Source organism: Bufo bufo, chromosome 3 (assembly GCF_905171765.1).
Source record: "Bufo bufo chromosome 3, aBufBuf1.1, whole genome shotgun sequence".
Lineage (NCBI taxonomy): Eukaryota > Metazoa > Chordata > Amphibia > Anura > Bufonidae > Bufo > Bufo bufo.
The window spans coordinates 679,336,559-679,350,195 of NC_053391.1; the positions used below are offsets into that span (position 1 = coordinate 679,336,559).

Here is a 13,637-nt window from a genome sequence, read left to right on the forward strand (position 1 = left end):
AGGAGGAGGACTAAGGCCCCTTGCAGACGAGCGTGTCCGGATTTGGTCCGGATGCGTTGTGTCTGCGATCAGGGAAAATTGTGAGAGTAGGTACGCAATTTCAGTCAGTTTTGACTGCGATCGCGTTCCGATGTTCAGTTTTTTTCCGCGCGGGTGCAATGCGTTTTGCACGCGCGTGATAAAAAACTGACTGTGGTACCCAGACCCGGACTTCTTCACCGAAGTTCGGGTTTGGGTTCGGTGTTCTGTTGATTTTATTATTTTCCCTTATAACATGGTTAATAATACAGAATGATTACTAAAATGTGGCTTTAGGGGTTAAAAAATAAAAAAAAATAACTCACCTCATCCTGTTGTTCGCGCAGCCGGCATCGTCTTCTTTCAGGACCTGCCAAAGGACCTTTGATTACGTATTCGCGTTTACCACGTGGTGAGCGCGGTGACGTCAGCGCAGGTCCTGCTGAATGAAGATAGAAGATCTTTTATCAATTTACTAACATCATCTCCTAGCAACCAAGCGTGAAAATCGCGCCGCATCCACACTTGCTTGCGGATGCTTGCGATTTTCACGCAGACCCATTCACTTCTATGGGGCCTGCTTGGCGTGAAAAACGCAGAATATAGAGCATGCTGCGATTTTCACGCAACGCACAAGTGATGCATGAAAATCACCGCTCATCTGAACAGCCCCATAGAAATGAATGGGTTCAGATTCAGTGCGGGTGCAATGCGTTCACCTCACCTCAGTGATGGACGCCATTATAAGTCTATGGGGCATCATTGGGGTCCATCTTGGCGATTCTCCATGCTGGGTTTTCTGGTCCCATGCTGGAATAGAAAACTGGACAATACAACGTTGCTTCTAGGGGAGAATATAGAGTAGTATATGGAAGCATACGGAGCACCTAAGGCTCCAAGACCAGGGCTCTGCTGGACACACAAGGCCTAAGACTGCGGATGATGAAAGCAGAACCCCTCAGGACTCCTTACTTATTTAGGTGAATGTGCGAGGAAAGAAAAAGAAATCCTTCATCACGTTTCTCTCCATCACCCCCTCCACCCCCCAAAAAAAATAAAAAATCCCAAAACAGATTGGCGCTTGAAAGCCAGGCCGCAAATTACAACTTCTTCCGTAAATCAAGTTGATTAATCTTTCCAAGTTCAGCAGAACATTTGAAGTTGAGCAGCACAGCGTTTTGTCAGAGCAAGGAGGGTTTTGTCTGGGTGCAATTATCACAAGCTGCTTTGTACTACACGGTTTGGCTGCCGAAGTCGGAGCTGTGAAAGCCTCAGTCTCCCTGCCTGTCAAACCTGTCACAAAATGCAACCTGCCTCGGTTAATTAAGAAAGGTGTGAAGTGCAGAAAGTGATTTAGCCAGTTGGATGTTCCAAGTTTGCCAGGCTGGAGAAAAACTTCAAAAGAACGTCAGATCCATTCGGCTTGAGAAAGTCTGTTTTAGCTCTTTGTGGGATTTTGTGTCTGTCTGTGTGTGTTTTTTAATTAACTTAAAACCAGAATGGTCCCATCTCGTCTGTCACCCACTTCTCATGCTTCTTTGACACTCACAATGGGAGCCATGTTCGTAGCAAAGGAAGGTGGACAAAACCTCCCCGGTGGGTTTACTTTTGCGGTATGTACTTTCCCATATATATATCCCAGAGTATACACTATGAATTCAAAATTGACCTCCATTTTTGATCTGGACAGCATGAGAAGCGTCATCACCACCAGTACACCACTAACTTGGCCAGCCATCTGATCCATTCTTGGATTACCTTGGACTTAGGACAGAAGTATATGGAGGCCCCTTACTGTCTGTGGTCGCCAAGTGTCCATGACCTCCCCCCTTCTTTGACCTTTAACTGGAAGGATACCCAAGGGTGTCTACACCATCAGTCACATTTGAAAGAGGAGCCCAGTTGGAACTTGGCTGAAGCAAGTTATCCTGGTTGAACCTACGCAAGGCTTCAAACCCACAAGCAAGCATATTTGCCCTTGTCTTCTGCAAGGGATTCAAGGGAAATGTGATCTTATATGGGTTTTATTCCAGAGAAAGAGTATAGGACCAGGTAGAAAGTCTCATTTTGATCTTGATCAGGTAACTCATAACACATAAATGTCATTGTATAAAAACACCCTATGCATTTTGGATCTGAGCAGCCCGATGCTTTCTCATGGCATGAGGAAAGATCGTTCTGTTTAGATCCGAAATGCGCCGGTGTTTTTTATGCACTGAGATATTCTGACCCAGATGATCCAATAAATGCTCCTTGATTTTATGGAGTTGTTGAGCTGGACTTCTTCGTTGTTTGTAAATTTGGTGCAGCTATGCTGCCAGGTGAGCGGAGATTGCCAGAATGCCATGAGGGTCAGATTAAGGGTAGCTGGAGGCCCTCAGCCCAGCCACTTGACCCACCATCTCAGCCATATACGGTGTAGGAGAAGTGGCTGCACATGAGCAGAACCTCACCAGTGAAGTTAGTGGGCTTTATGAAAACAGCCAAGCCAGTAACTAACTTGCTTACTCCCCTTTGCAACCTCTTCCAACTGAATCAGGTATACTGAATAGCCATCAGGGGACCTTTTTTCTTCTGAAAAGTGGCGTAATGTATATAGTACCCATATAAATTAGAAATATCAGGGCAGAGCAGATCGGAAGACTAGTCTAGGTTGGTATGGTGACTGATCAAATGTTGGAGGCTCTGGGGCCAGTGGCCCTTGTGCCCTTCCTAAAATTTGTTTCTAGAATCAATAGGGAAATAACCTTCTGGATGCCACAATTCACCTGTAGGACCTTCCGTGTCCACGACTAATATCTGAGTGAAGGTACTCAACTGACCCCAGGATTTCAATTCCCTTAGTTCCCAATGTTCGGTGTTTGATTATTTGAATAAGCTGTCAGGTTAGGGAACAGTGCAGTCCTAAAACTCCGCCAACACCACTGTCCCTACCTACTTGAAAGATCAGTCCTAGACAACAGCCCACAACTGGATGTCGGTCCCTTCCTATTTGGGTGCAGGGGCCTACGGTAAAAAAAAACAAAAACGTAATGGACAGGTAAGAATATCAAACCAGCAGGGAATAAAAGGATGGACCAGGTCAAAACCAGGAGAGAACAACAGAGCCAAATCAATAGACAAAAGGAGTAATGATACCAAGCCGGGTCAAACACAGTGAGCCACATAAAGGTCCAAACACGAATTGAGGCACGTTCAACATCCAGGCAGAAGTCGGGCAGCAGGATTCACATTGGCAAAATCAGCAGTCAGAGACAGGTCCAGAAACACAGTCCAAAACCAGAGAATATTAATGAGGCAAACAGACTAAATTACAGGCAACTGTGGCCAGCCTGTTTAAAAACGCCACCTAGCAGGTCAGATGATGCACCATGAGTCACATGACCTGCATGAGGTTATCTGCATCTGATTGGCCAGCGCTCCTGAACTTGGAGCTCTGGCCTGATTTCCATGGAAGCTGGACGCCGCCGACGCTGCTGCTTGCTGACAGTCATGGCCTCCAGTATACATGATCTAACATAAACGTTCAGCAAAGGTGCAAACAGATACAATTGGAATGGTTTGGAGGAAGTCAATTTAAGAATGTATGCTGAGGTAGGGCAAGTCGAACCTGGGTATAAAATCCGGTGGAACGGCAAGTCTAATGGAACAAGCCATGGTTGGGTAACGGGAGATCAGGAACAATCAAGATGTGGAGAATGCAAGCAGTAGTCGAGAAGACGGGTCACAACTGGTCAAGTCAAGTGCAAGATTAATTGGCCGAAACAAAATACATCTGTTAGGCCTCATGCACACGACCGTTGTGTGCATCCGCGGCCGTTGCTCCGTTTTCCGTTTTTTTCGCAGACCCATTGACTTTCAATGGGTCCGTAGAAAAATCGGAAAATGCACCGTTTGGCTTCCGCATCCGTGATCCGTTTTTCCAGTCCGTGAAAAAAATATGACCTGTCCTATTTTTTCACGGACAACGGTTCACGAACCCATTCAAGTCAATGGGTCCGTGAAAAATCACGAATGCACACAAGATAGTCATCCGCGTCCGTGATCCGTGGTCCGTGATCCGTGTCCGTTTTTCCTATCATTTTCAATGCAAACTTGACTTAGTTTTTTTTTTCCACTTTTCATGTCCGTGGATCCTCCAAAAATCAAGGAAGACCCACGGAAGAAAAAACCGGTCACGGATCACGGAACAACGGAAATCCGTTTTGCGGACCGCAAAAAAAACCGGTCGTGTGCATGAGGCCTTAAGTGGAGGCCAGTGGGAAGAAACTTTGAACAGAATGCCTATGGTTTTAGTTGGCCCAATGCGCTACTTATTGTGGTGGTTGTGGAGAAGAGCAAGACCCAAAACTGGAGCATGGAATATCCAAGTCAAGTTCTGAATTGAAATAAACCCATAACACACATTTCTTAGGTTCATCGAAGGTGGTGACTTTTACTCTGATGCCTCTTTTCCTCCCTGTTTGATCTCTTCTGCACTTTATTTTCTGTTCCATGATTTCCTCGAGCAGAGATGTTCGAGACTTGGAAAACTACTTCAGAGAGCAAGTTACTGGTAAATTGTTTACCTCACGATGTTCAGTCTGCTGGTGAGCGTGGGAGCTGTCATATAAAGTAAACAGATTAGCTATGCATTTAGAGGTCATTTACGTGACAGACTCTTACATGTCATTACTGAAAAGACATTAAATTCCTTTTCTTACTAAAAGCAGAAAAACATGGGATTTTTTTAAATTTTTCAGCCTGTTACATCAACTTATCACTACAGATGAGCGAATCGAAGTTGACGAAGTGGAATTCGATCCGAATCTGAATTTCCTCACGCTTCGTGGTAACGAATCACATTTTTTCCTAAAATGGCTGTTGCACGTGTGAGGACATGGAGCAAGGAACTCTGGGAAGGCAGGATCACCCATAATGCCATGCATGCAGCCAATCAGCATCCAGCCAGCCCTGTGATGTCACAGCCCTATAAATAGTGCAGCCATCTTGGTTTCTGCCATTTACCAGTGTACTTAGTGCAGGGAGAGACGTCAGCAGGCGCTAGGGACAGTGCTAGGAAAGACTTAATTGTGCAGAAAAAAATATTTCCAAGTGCAGAGAAAGATTATTCAAGGTGTAGGGAAAGGATAGGGAGGAATCATTCCACAGCTTTATGTAGAACAGGGTTCAGTCGGGGAGGTTACAGCCTGGGTAATAGGAACAATCTTATTACACCTTGCTGCACTGACTGGGGATCCAAATTGCCATTATACTGCTGCTTTCAGGTTTGCAATAGATGATACCTCTGTAATTCCAGCAAACAGTTCTTGTTATTGGGGTGCAAGTGCTGTGTGATTCAGCCATTAACAGGATTTATTACTAGGAAATATTTCTACGTCTTATTTGCCCTTGTGCGGGGCAGTTATATGTTCTAAAGCAAAATTACAGCCCTTTTTGTCGTGTATTAGTGGCAAAAGTAAAATATATTTGCTGTTTAGCGTTGCAGTTATATGTTCTAAAGCCTTCTGTGGCATGTATAAGTGGAAAAAAATAAGGGTCTATTTGCCGTTTAGCGGTGCAGTTATATGTTCTAAAGCCCTTTTTCGGCTGAGTTCACACGGGCGAGTATTCCGCGCGGGTGCAATGCGGGAGGTGAACGCATTGCACCCGCACTGAATCTGGACCCATTCATTTCTATGGGACTGTGCACACGAGCGGTGATTTTCACACATCACTTATGCAAGTGCGGATGCGGTGCGATTTTCACGCACGGTTGCTAGGAGACGATCGGGATGGGGACCCGATCATTATTATTTTCCCTTATAACATGGTTATAAGGGAAAATAATAGCATTCTTTCTGAATACAGAATGCATAGTACAATAGGGCTGCAGGGGTTAAATTAAAAAAAAAAAAATTTAACTCACCTTAATCCACTTGCTCACGCAGCCCGGCTTCTCTTCTGTCTTCATCTTAGCTGTGTGCAGGAAAATGACCTGTGGTGACGTCACTCCGGTCATCACATGATCCATCACCATGGTAAAAGATCATGTGACGGACCATGTGATGACCGGAGTGACGTCACCACAGGTCCTTTTCCTGCACACAGCTAAGATGAAGACAGAAGAGATGCCCGTCTGTGAAAGCAAGTGGATTAAGGTGGGTTAAATTTTTATTATTTTTTTTTTAACCCGTCCAGCCCTATTTTACTATGCATTCTGTATTCTGAATGCTATTATTTTCCCTTATAACCATGTTATAAGGGAAAATAATACAATCTACAGAACACCAATCCCAAGCCCGAACTTCTGTGAAGAAGTTCGTGTATGGGTACCTAACATGCCGATTTTTCTCACGCGCGTGCAAAACGCATTACAATTTGTTTGTGATACAGCTTTTTTGGGGAAAATTGGTCCATGGCTGTAACTATGGTCAAAGACAATATATGTCCTTTACGGCCCACTGGGTAAATGTGGTTCCTGACATGCCACACCAGCAACTGGGCCAGGTGACGCCGCTTCCGCCTCCACATTCTGATGCCGTTGGTCCTGCGACAATGTCCGCCTCTACCGCCTCATCCTCCACCGTGTCGTCAGCCTCCACTGCAGGGACAATTCACAGTGCTCCTCCAGCATACCACATGTGCAGGGCACGGCGGTGTCACACTGTTCTACAACTCAGTTGCCTGGGTGAACGGAGTCACACAGGGGAGGAACAGCTCTGTGTCCTTTATTTAAGAAATCGAATCCCGGGGAAGCTGAACTGAAGGAGGAGGAGATTGGAGCACAAGCAATGTGTAGTGAAATGGGTGTTTTTTACACACAGATGACAGGAGAGGAGGAGCAGGAGCAGCCAGAGGAGCTACAGGGCAATGAGGAAGACGAGGCAGAGGACCCAGACACACCGTGGCAGTATGCAGTGGAGATGGAGACAGGGAGTCCCTCCGAGTCACTTGCACAAATGGCCCAATGCATGCTCGCTTGCTTGCATAGTGACAGCCGAATTGTTGCCATTTGGCAAAGGGATGACTTCTGGCTCTGCACCTTGTTGGAGCCTCGCTACTGGTCCAAAATGGAGGCTTTTTTTTACATCCGCTGAGAGAGAGGACAAACTGAACTACTATAGAAACATCCTATTTAGTCAGTTGGCCGCTGCCTATCTGTGCCATCGCCTATCCTCTCGCAGGTCTGACTGGGGGTGCCCTCTGCGGTCACGTTCCTCTGCCATGGCTGCTGTGGCAGGGTGGGGGGGTAGGAGCAGTTCCAGCTCTATCAGCAGCCACTTGAGTCTAGAGTCACTGATGAGTAGCTTTCTTCACCCGCCTAATGAAGAAACTACTCACCAGCAGCAGCAGCCAGACCTGGAGCAGGACCTGAACCAGCAGGTGGTGGCATACTTGGACAGCACCCTGCCACCCCACATTGAAGATCCTCTGAACTACTGGGCAGCCAAACTCGATTTGTGGCAGCAAATGGCAGAGTTTGCCCTAGAAAAGCTGTCCTGCCTGGCCAGTAGTGTGGCATCAGAGCGGGTGTTTAGTGCGGCGGGGGCCATAGTTACCCCAAAAAGAACTAGCCTGTCCACCCAAAATGTGGAGAGACTGACCTTTGTCAAGATGAATCAGGCGTGGATCAGCCAGGATTTCCACCCATCAATGCCTGATGCATCAGACTAGATCATCCAAGGTGCCACACCAACACTTTGACAAAAGAGACCGGTTTCTTCTGGCTACCTGCCTCAGCTACTATTCTGATGCTGCCACCCGCCTGATGCCACACATCTGATGCCATGTGCTCCTTCTTTCACCCACCATCTTCAGCGGGTACTGGTATTGCCACCCACCTTCACACTATGTCACCTTGCCACTGTGGCCTCTTGATGCTGCTGCTACCTCCACACTATGTCACCTTGCCACTTTGTGGTCTCCTCATGCTGCTGCCAGCTCCACACTATGTCACCTTGCCATTCTCCGGTCTTTTGATGCTGCTGCCTCCTCCACACTATGTCACCTGACCTTGCTACTCTGTGGTCTCCTCATGCTGCTGCCACCTCCACACTATGTCACCTTGCCACTCTGTGGCCTCCTGATGATGCCGCCACCTCCACACTGTCATTGTGCCACTCTGTGGCCTCCTCCTGATGCTTCTGCTGCTGCCACCTCCACACTCTGTCATTGTGCCACTTTGTGGCCTCCTGATGCTGCTGCTGCCACCTCCACACTGTCATCGTGCCACTCTGTGGCCTCCTCATGCTGCTTCCACCTCACCACTATGTCATAGGGCCACTCTTTGGACTTCACATGCTGTTCCCACCCTCCCCACTATTTTGCCTTTCGGCCTGGCTGACATCATCATTTATTTGACCCTTCTTCTGATCTGTCAGAAGGAAGGAAAAATGAGACGCACAATGGATCCTGTCTGTGTAGCAGCTGTAAGGCCTGTATGGTCCATCACAATTGGCTTATGATTTGGTAGCAAAAAGCAGGAGTGGGTGCAAAACACAGAAGACATGCAAATATTCCATTCACGTCTCATCTCTGTTTTGGATCCACTCCTGTTTATTTTGGCATTAGCAATACTGATGGATTATTGAGCAAATGCTGGCCGAGTGAAGGTGGATGCTCCACAGACAGGATCCGTTTTTGGGGGTTATTGTTCTGACGGATCAGAGGAAGAGCAAAATAATCAGTGACGTCAACACAAACTTACTGCTGGACACCCTCTCCACTCTGTCGGGGGACTCTACTTGTATAAGCGTTTAATAGAACAGGTTCTGTAGACATCTATGTGGAATCAGCTGTCGATTGTTTTGGGAGTATGAAGCCAAATTACCAACTTGTGAAAACTTGGGGAATATGCAAACTTCCTCCAAATATTGCCCTTGGTCAGATGTACCAATGTACTAGTACTAACTACTTGCCAACTACTATTCTTACACTGAAGGAGAAACACCCACTTGACAGCCCACAGACACCCTGGGAGCTACCAACGCAATTTTCTCCTCATGAGGGTATAAACTCATTTCAAAATAGAGTGCACTGCTTTTACTAATCTCAGACATGTAATAGGTAGTTTGGTGCTCCCTGAGGGAAAGCTCTGCAAAGAAATCAAAGCAAATATGCTTTATGTGGATTTACCCTTTAAGGCTTCCTTTGAAAAGATGTATACACCTTCAAAAGTGACCAGAATAAATGTTTTATATTTAAGGTACTTAGTTTGAATTATTGCCGTGCAGCCCAAGGTGCTTAGGTTATATTGGAGATAATTGTAGAATAATGTGTATTTTCTTTTTCTTTTGTTATCCTAGGTGGCAGTTTCACTCTACAGAACTGGGTCTTGTGAAGTCACACCTCCCCATGAACACTATACGGACTGATATTGGTCTGCCACATTGCGGCTATTCTATGACTGGAGAAAACGATGCAGACAATGAAGCTGACTGTGTCTTATCACCAGAACAACCGGTGAGACTCTGGACAAGAAACGCCAAGTCTGGACGTAGCTCATGCTTGTCTAGCAGAGCCAACTCAAACCTTACCCTCACCGACACGGAGCACGAAAACACCGAAAATGGTAAGTGGGATTTTGAACGAATGAATGATATGGAACTCGTTAAACTAGAGTTACCCTGATTGGTGTTAGGATTCAATGAATCAATCTATGGTGAGTTTTGCTTTGAATGAGAATAATTGGCAAATTATTTGGTCCATTGTCCTCTATGGACTGGTGGTTTTGGCGAATCGGCAGGATTGATCTTTTTACCAATAATTGTGGAAATAGTACAACAATAGGTTTTTTTTTGTAATTCTTTATTTACAGAATTAAACATTGTACAATGGCAGTCAGCAAGTCTCCTGGCACATAAATACACATCCCGCCATTAAACAGTTATATTAGTTGAGTGGGATGTTCAAGTGAGTAATGTATCATAAGATCATCAAAGTATAAGTATACAATTAGGGTAAGGGGGACAGGGAGGGAGAAACTAGAAGGGGGTGGGGAGGGTGTAGGGTATAGTAAGATGGACAGCTAAGTGGGTGCCTGGTTCTTTCAATAGTAGGCATTATGAAGGATTTTCGATGGGGGGGAGGTCGGTGTGTGAAGTGTCCTGAAAGTTTTGTGGATGGTACCGTCACCAGGGGGACCATATTTTTAGATAACTGTCTCTAGTTCTATTAGCTAGGCTGGTGAGTTCCTCAAATTGGAAAATTTGGTTCACCTTTGATATCCATTCCTGAAAGGATGGTGGGGATTGACCAAGCCAGTGTAGAGGGATTAGAGCCTTGGTTGCTGACAGGAGATGTGTGATTAGGTTCTTCTTAGACAGTGTGTAGGTCCAGCGTGCTCTCGCTAAAATGATTTGGTCAACCCCAAGGTACCACAATAGGTTGCCTGGATGAGATTCCTTTTTAATTGAGGTCACTGTGTGACATTTGTATATTGTCTAAATCATTGGTTTCCAACCTGTTATTGTGATACTAGAACCCCTTTGGAAATGATGGAATACTCTTGAACTTCTCTATCACTTTAAACAACAGAAGTATGGGTTGGGGAAGGAAACCATTGGGAAGGTGGCCACTAAATGGCAAATCCCTTAACATATAGGCTGAGACGTAAGGGAAGCGTTTCCTTAAGCCACTCACCTCTACTTAATGTCCTAAATTATAAATCCTTGTTTCAGCAACCAGCGTCGGAGACGCAACTGAGAAATTTGTTTCTTGTCTTTTGGAGACTATAATTTATCACCTCTTCTCCGCTCCCGAGAAGCTGGCTAATGTATTCCTCCAGGAGAAGTTAAACGAATGTTAATTTCAAATTCACTCATTTGGTAATTTAACTAAATCCAAAGTACAGTAGATTTCATGCCAAGGAGTCACACGGGGCTGGACACCATTATTCCGGTGCCAGGAGACATTCGGTAGGAGGCCGCCTTCTCAATTTATGGGTTTCGGAATGATCCTCCTGCTGGGAAGAATGTGAAATCTATGCCAAAAAAGCAACATATTCATTGTTATGATCCATTTGTAAATCCATTTTTGGTACTTGGTTAAAAAAAAGGACCAATGAGCTATTTAGTAACTATTTTTCTTTAATTTTACCTACACGAAAGTCAATCATTCAAAAAAATGCTTCAGCCCATAAAGTGGCTTTAAACCTATGTGTTACATGACATCTTATACTCTAGTCATATCCAGACCACCATGGGCCGACCGGGAACTTAAAGTGGCCCTGGTAAAAAAAACTAAAAGTGGCCCCATGTTGTAGGCGGGTGAATTGACAGAAGGTGGGGCAACACAAGTATCCAGGGACAACAAAAGTAGACGGGTCTTCAAATACTGTAGTGTAGCACAAAATACCGCCCCAGCAGAACCAAATAGCACAGTGCAGCACAAAATACAACCTATTTCCGAACTCCCCTAGAGATGAACGGAGAGCACGCCATGCATGCACTGAGGCTCTCTGTTCACTTCAAAGGTCCTGTTCTGGAGATAAGAGAAGGTCCCAGAAGTGGGACCCACACCTATCTGACATTGGTGTCATATCCTAGCGATATGCTATCTATGTCCCAGATGGGCCAACTCTTTCAGGAGGCATGCCCCTTAGGTTACTTTCACACTTGCATTGTTGTTTTCCGGTATTTAGATCCGGTAGAGGATCTCAATACCGGGAAAAAAAAATGTTTCCTTTTAGTCCTCATACATTTTGAATAGAAAGAGATCCGTTCAGCATGCATCAGGATGTCTTCCGTTCCGGCAGCATTCCATTTCTTGACCGGACACAAAACTACTGCAAGCTGTGATAAAATTGGAAAAAAAACGGATCCATCACTGAAAACGATGTAAGTCAACGGTGACGGATCAGTTTTTTTAGGAGCCCAAAAAAACGGATCCGTCACCCATTGACTTTCAATGTATTTAGTGCCGTTCCGTGTTTTTTTCCGTTCTGATTTCACACAACCGCATCCTAACGGAACAGATGCATCCTGATGTGCAAAGTCAAGACGCATCCGTGTAATTACGGTATTGAGATCCTCTGCCGGATCTCAGTACCGGAATTAACAACGCAAACGTGAAAGTAGCCTTAGTAATATTGGTGAGCTTTCCTATGAAGACAGGCATCAGAAATCCACATCTTAAGGCCTCATGCACACGACCGTGCCATTTTTTGCGGTCCGCAAACCGCGGATCTGCAAAAAACGGAAGCCGCCCGCGGGCCTTCCGCAATTTGCGGAATGGAACGGGCGGCCCATTGTAGAAATGCCTATTCTTGTCTGCAAAACTGATGGAACTGATGGAAGCTGTGGACGTACGATACACTGTGTGAACAGACATTTATGTACACAAGATCAACGGACATAGAGAGAGGAGTAGGGAGAAGATAGCAGAACGTGGGTCATGTACTCATCTGCCCTTTGGCAGTGAGTCTGGCTGAACTATGGTGGCGTCACCGGCAGCACTCTGTTGCTTTGGCTGGTCTACCCATCAGGGAGCAAGGACACCGAACCAATCAGGCTTGGCACCAGCATCACCTGCTTCCTGAGAGCTGGCTCTTTAAACGGGCAGCTGCTGACCACCGTTGCCTGTGATTGGTATTTCTGCTTCACTAGGCAGTTTCTCTGACTTTGCCACGGTTTCTGATTTTGCCTCTGATGTGACCCCCGGGTATTTGACCTTGTTTGATATTGGACACCGTTTGGTATTAGACGCTGCTAGTTTGTGACCTCACCTTCTCTGAGGATTATCTCCTGGTTTCACTCTGCTGTGTATTTGACTTAGCTTTTGGATTCTGATCCAGTCCTGTTTTTGCCTTATTGGTTTTGACCCCTTTCTGTCTGACTACTCTTTTACTCCATTAGGTTAGGCCCTGCCATCACAACTGCAGCGGTAAGCATGCAGTCAACTGTCCGTCGTCCCCATTCACTTCAGTGGGATAGCTCCTTCCCAGTAAAATGAATAAGAAGTGAATGGAACGGTGCAGTTGTAATTACACCTGATCGATCCTGCAGTTGCAATGGAGAGCAGGTAAACAGTGAAGAGAAGGCAGCACTAGTACGAGCTCTGCTTTCTCTTCAAACAGTGGATCGATGGGGGTGTCGGTAGTCGGCCTCCTGCCAATCTGATATTGATGATCAGCATAAAAAGCGGACAACCCCTTTAAGCGCGTTCGCCTATTTCCAGAAGTCCAATAGAAATTAATGTTGAGCACACCGTGTAAGTGCAGTCACCGCTCCTATGGAGCTCCTATCTGACATCGGTGGCATATCCTAGCGGTATTAGAGAATAAATTACACCTGCACTCCATTTTCCAAGTGTGGTGCCAATGTAGGGCAAATGCCAAATCCAAGAAGCGGTGTGGTTGGCTATTTTTGGCACTCCCATAGAAATGAATGGAGGGTGGCGGCGCATACATGGCGCGCTCTTGTTCACTTTGGGAGCTTCGTTCTAGAGATAGGTGCGGGTCCCACCTCTGGGACCTGCACCTATTTGACATTGGTGGCCTATCGTGGTGATACGCCACCAATATTCCAAGTAAGACAATCCCTTTAAGGCCTCTTTCACACGGGCGTTGCGGGAAAATGTGCGGGTGCATTGCGGGAACACCCGCGATTTTTCCGCGCGAGTGCAAAACATTGTAATGC

At 45.9% G+C, this 13,637-nt stretch overlaps 1 long non-coding RNA gene across 1 annotated transcript in view; it reads left to right on the forward strand.

Annotated features, from left to right (window-relative positions):
* LOC120996479 overlaps positions 1–13,637 on the forward strand; it is a 150,795-nt gene that overhangs the window by 14,271 nt on the left and 122,887 nt on the right. The window contains exon 2 of the long non-coding RNA XR_005777790.1: positions 9,306–9,571. This is a non-coding gene — a long non-coding RNA (uncharacterized LOC120996479). The remainder of the gene's footprint in view (positions 1–9,305; positions 9,572–13,637) is intronic.